Here is a 5,874-nt window from a genome sequence, read left to right on the forward strand (position 1 = left end):
GTCTCTTAACATTTTGCCATAGCTCGCTTGGTTTCCGAGATATTTGCAGATTTATCTCAAGGGAAGGGGCCTGAGGGACATATTTCGAGATATTTCTTCTTCTTGTTGTTCTTCTTCTGCACAGCTAAGCTGGAAGTGGCATTTGCAGCGCGCAATAGTGCAGAGTTATCTCAAAGAAAGGGGCCACGGTGTTTCTGTATCTCTATTATGTTGGTGCGGCTTCGGAACTTTTAAATATCTTGATATATCTCGAGAACTACGCATCTGATCAAAAAATATCATAGAACATAAAAAGTAGGAAACTTAATTCTCTACAAAAAAGGTCTCTTAACGTTTTGCAATAGCCCGCTTCGTTTCCGAGATATTTGCAGATTTATCTCAAGGGAAGGGTCCTGACGGACATATTTCGAGATATTTCTTCTTCTTGTTGTTCTTCTTCTGCACAGCTAAACTGGAAGTGGCATTTCCAGCTCACAATAGTGCAGAGTTATCCCAAAGAAAGGGGCCACGGTGTTTCCGTATCTCTATTATGTTGGTGCGGCTTCGGAACTTTTAAATATCTCGATATATCTCGAAAACTACGCTTCTGATCAAAAAATATCATAGAACATAAATTGTAGGAAACATAATTCTCTACAAAAAAGGTCTCCTAATATTTTGCCATAGCTCGCTTCGTTTCCGAGATATTTGCAGATTTATCTCAAGGGAAGGGTCCTGATGGACATATTTCGAGATATTTCTTCTTCTTGTTGTTCTTCTTCTGCACAGCTAAACTGGAAGTGGCATTTCCAGCTCGCAATCGTGCAGAGTTATCTCAAAGAAAGGGGCCACGGTGTTTCTGTATCTCTATTATGTTGGTGCGGCTTCGGAACTTTTAAATATCTTGATATATCTCGAGAACTACGCCTCTGATCGAAAAATATCATAGAACATAAAAAGTAGGAAACCTAACTTTCTACAAAAAAGGTCTCTTAACATTTTGCCGTAGCTCGCTTCGTTTCCGAGATATTTGCAGATTTATCTCAAGGGAAGGGGCCTGACGGACATATTTCGAAATATTTCTTATTCTTGTTGTTCTTCTTCTGCACAGCTAAGCTGGAAGTGGCATTTGCAGCTCGCAATAGTGCAGAGTTATCTCAAAGAAAGGGGCCACGGTGTTTCTGTACCTCTATTATGTTGGTGCAGCTTCGGAGCTTTTAAATATCTTGATATATCTCGAGAACTACGCATCTGATCAAAAAATATCATAGAACATAAAAAGTAGGAAACTTAATTCTCTACAAAAAAGGTCTCTTAACATTTTGCCATAGCTCGCTTCGTTTCCGAGATATTTGCAGATTTATCTCAAGGGAAGGGGCCTGACGGACATATTTCGAGATATTTCTTCTTCTTGTTGTTCTTCTTCTGCACAGCTAAGCTGGAAATGGCATTTGCAGCGCGCAATAGTGCAGAGTTATCTCAAAGAAAGGGGCCACGTTGTTTCTGTATCTCTATTATGTTGGTGCGGCTTCGGAACTTTTAAATATCTTGATATATCTCGAGAACTACGCATCTGATCAAAAAATATCATAGAACATAAAAAGTAGGAAACTTAATTCTCTACAAAAAAGGTCTCTTAACATTTTCCCATAGCTGGCATCGTTTCCGAGATATTTGCAGATTTAGCTCAAGGGAAGGGGCCTGACGGACATATTCCGAGATATTTCTTCTTCTTGTTGTTCCTCTTCTGCACAGCTAAGCTGGAAGTGGCATTTGCTGGTCGCAATAGTGCAGAGTTATCTCAAAGAAAGGGGCCACGGTGTTTCTGTATCTCTATTATGTTGGTGCGGCTTCGGAACTTTTAAATATCTCGATATATCTCGAAAACTACGCTTCTGATCAAAAAATATCAGAGAACCTAAATTGTAGGAAACATAATTCTCTACAAAAAAGGTCTCCTAATATTTTGCCATAGCTCGCTTCGTTTCCGAGATATTTGCAGATTTATCTCAAGGGAAGGGTCCTGATGGACATATTTCGAGATATTTCTTCTTCTTGTTGTTCTTCTTCTGCACAGCTAAACTGGAAGTGGCATTTCCAGCTCGCAATCGTGCAGAGTTATCTCAAAGAAAGGGGCCACGGTGTTTCTGTATCTCTATTATGTTGGTGCGGCTTCGGAACTTTTAAATATCTTGATATATCTCGAGAACTACGCCTCTGATCGAAAAATATCATAGAACATAAAAAGTAGGAAACCTAACTTTCTACAAAAAAGGTCTCTTAACATTTTGCCGTAGCTCGCTTCGTTTCCGAGATATTTGCAGATTTATCTCAAGGGAAGGGGCCTGACGGACATATTTCGAAATATTTCTTCTTCTTGTTGTTCCTCTTCTGCACAGCTAAGCTGGAAGTGGCATTTGCAGGTCGCAATAGTGCAGAGTTATCTCAAAGAAAGGGGCCACGGTGTTTCTGTATCTCTATTATGTTGGTGCGGCTTCGGAACTTTTAAATATCTCGATATATCTCGAAAACTACGCTTCTGATCAAAAAATATCAGAGAACCTAAATTGTAGGAAACATAATTCTCTACAAAAAAGGTTTCTTAACATTTTGCCATAGCTCGCTTCGTTTCCGAGATATTTGCAGATTTATCTCAAGGGAAGGGTCCTGACGGACATATTTCGAGATATTTCTTCTTCTTGTTGTTCTTCTTCTGCACAGCTAAACTGGAAGTGGCATTTCCAGCTCGCAATCGTGCAGAGTTATCCCAAAGAAAGGGGCCACGGTGTTTCCGTATCTCTATTATGTTGGTGCGGCTTCGGAACTTTTAAATATCTCGATATATCTCGAAAACTACGCTTCTGATCAAAAAATATCATAGAACATAAAAAGTAGGAAACTTAATTCTCTACAAAAAAGGTCTCTTAACATTTTGCCATAGCTCGCTTCGTTTCCGAGATATTTGCAGATTTATCTCAAGAGAAGGGGCCTGACGGACATATTTCGAGATATTTCTTCTTCTTGTTGTTCTTCTTCTGCACAGCTAAGCTGGAAATGGCATTTGCAGCGCGCAATAGTGCAGAGTTATCTCAAAGAAAGGGGCCACGTTGTTTCTGTATCTCTATTATGTTGGTGCGGCTTCGGAACTTTTAAATATCTTGATATATCTGGAGAACTACGCATCTGATCAAAAAATATCATAGAACATAAAAAGTAGGAAACTTAATTCTCTACAAAAAAGGTCTCTTAACATTTTCCCATAGCTGGCATCGTTTCCGAGATATTTGCAGATTTAGCTCAAGGGAAGGGGCCTGACGGACATATTCCGAGATATTTCTTCTTCTTGTTGTTCCTCTTCTGCACAGCTAAGCTGGAAGTGGCATTTGCTGGTCGCAATAGTGCAGAGTTATCTCAAAGAAAGGGGCCACGGTGTTTCTGTATCTCTATTATGTTGGTGCGGCTTCGGAACTTTTAAATATCTCGATATATCTCGAAAACTACGCTTCTGATCAAAAAATATCAGAGAACCTAAATTGTAGGAAACATAATTCTCTACACAAAAGGTCTCTTAACATTTTGCCATAGCTCGCTTCGTTTCCGAGATATTTGCAGATTTATCTCAAGGGAAGGGTCCTGACGGACATATTTCGAGATATTTCTTCTTCTTGTTGTTCTTCTTCTGCACAGCTAAACTGGAAGTGGCATTTCCAGCTCGCAATCGTGCAGAGTTATCCCAAAGAAAGGGGCCACGGTGTTTCCGTATCTCTATTATGTTGGTGCGGCTTCGGAACTTTTAAATATCTCGATATATCTCGAAAACTACGCTTCTGATCAAAAAATATCATAGAAACATAAATTGTAGGAAACATAATTCTCTACAAAAAAGGTCTCCTAATATTTTGCCATAGCTCGCTTCGTTTCCGAGATATTTGCAGATTTAACTCAAGGGAAGGGGCCTGACGGACATATTTCGAGATATTTCTTCTTCTTGTTGTTCTTCTTCTGCACAGCTAAGCTGGAAGTGGCATTTGCAGCTCGCAATAGTGCAGAGTTATCGCAAAGAAAGGGGCCACGGTGTTTCTGTATCTCTATTATGTTGGTGCGACTTCGGAACTTTTAAATATCTTGATATATCTCGAGAACTACGCATCTGATCAAAAAATATCGTAGAACATAAAAAGTAGGAAACCTAATTTTCTACAAAAAAGGTCTCTTAACATTTTGCCGTAGCTCGCTTCGTTTCCGAGATATTTGCAGATTTATCTCAAGGGAAGGGGCCTGACGGACATATTTCGAAATATTTCTTATTCTTGTTGTTCTTCTTCTGCACAGCTAAGCTGGAAGTGGCATTTGCAGCTCGCAACAGTGCAGAGTTATCTCAAAGAAAGGGGCCACGGTGTTTCTGTACCTCTATTATGTTGGTGCAGCTTCGGAGCTTTTAAATATCTTGATATATCTCGAGAACTACGCATCTGATCAAAAAATATCATAGAACATAAAAAGTAGGAAACTTAATTCTCTACAAAAAAGGTCTCTTAACATTTTGCCATAGCTCGCTTCGTTTCCGAGATATTTGCAGATTTATCTCAAGGGAAGGGGCCTGACGGACATATTTCGAGATATTTCTTCTTCTTGTTGTTCTTCTTCTGCACAGCTAAGCTGGATGTGGCATTTGCAGCGCGCAATAGTGCAGAGTTATCTCAAAGAAAGGGGCCACGGTATTTCTGTATCTCTATTATGTTGGCGCGGCTTCGGAACTTTTAAATATCTTGATATATCTCGAGAACTACGCATCTGATCAAAAAATATCGTAGAACATAAAAAGTAGGAAACTTAATTCTCTACAAATAAGGTCTCTTAACATTTTGCCATAGCTCGCTTGGTTTCCGAGATATTTGCAGATTTATCTCAAGGGAAGGGGCCTGAGGGACATATTTCGAGATATTTCTTCTTCTTGTTGTTCTTCTTCTGCACAGCTAAGCTGGAAGTGGCATTTGCAGCTCGCAATAGTGCAGAGTTACCTCAAAGAATGGGGCCACGGTGTTTCTGTATCTCTATTATGTTGGTGCCGCTTCGGAACTTTTAAATATCTGGGTATATCTCGAGAACTACGCATCTGATCAAAAAATATCATAGAACATAAAAAGTAGGAAACTTAATTCTCTACAAAAAAGGTCTCTTAACATTTTGCCATAGCTCGCTTCGTTTCCGAGATATTTGCAGATTTATCTCAAGGGAAGGGGCCTGACGGACATATTTCGAGATATTTCTTCTTCTTGTTGTTCTTCTTCTGCACAGCTAAGCTGGAAGTGGCATTTGCAGCTCGCAATAGTGCAGAGTTATCTCAAAGAAAGGGGCCACGGTGTTTCTGTATCTCTATTATGTTGGTGCTGCTTCGGAACTTTTAAATATCTTGATATATCTCGAGAACTACGCATCTGATCAAAAAATATCATAGAACATAAAAAGTAGGAATCCTAATTTTCTACAAAAAAGGTCTCTTAACATTTTGCCATAGCTCGCTTCGTTTCCGAGATATTTGCAGATTTATCTCAAGGGAAGGGGCCTGACGGACATATTTCGAGATATTTCTTCTTCTTGTTGTTCTTCTTCTGCACAGCTAAGCTGGAAGTGGCATTTGCAGCGCGCAATAGTGCAGAGTTATCTCAAAGAAAGGGGCCACGGTGTTTCTGTATCTCTATTATGTTGGTGCGGCTTCGGAACTTTTAAATATCTTGATATATCTCGAGAACTACGCCTCTGATCGAAAAATATCATAGAACATAAAAAGTAGGAAACCTAACTTTCTACAAAAAAGGTCTCTTAACATTTTGCCGTAGCTCGCTTCGTTTCCGAGATATTTGCAGATTTATCTCAAGGGAAGGGGCCTGACGG

Source organism: Osmia lignaria, unplaced genomic scaffold (assembly GCF_051020975.1).
Source record: "Osmia lignaria lignaria isolate PbOS001 unplaced genomic scaffold, iyOsmLign1 scaffold0002, whole genome shotgun sequence".
NCBI lineage: Eukaryota > Metazoa > Arthropoda > Insecta > Hymenoptera > Megachilidae > Osmia > Osmia lignaria.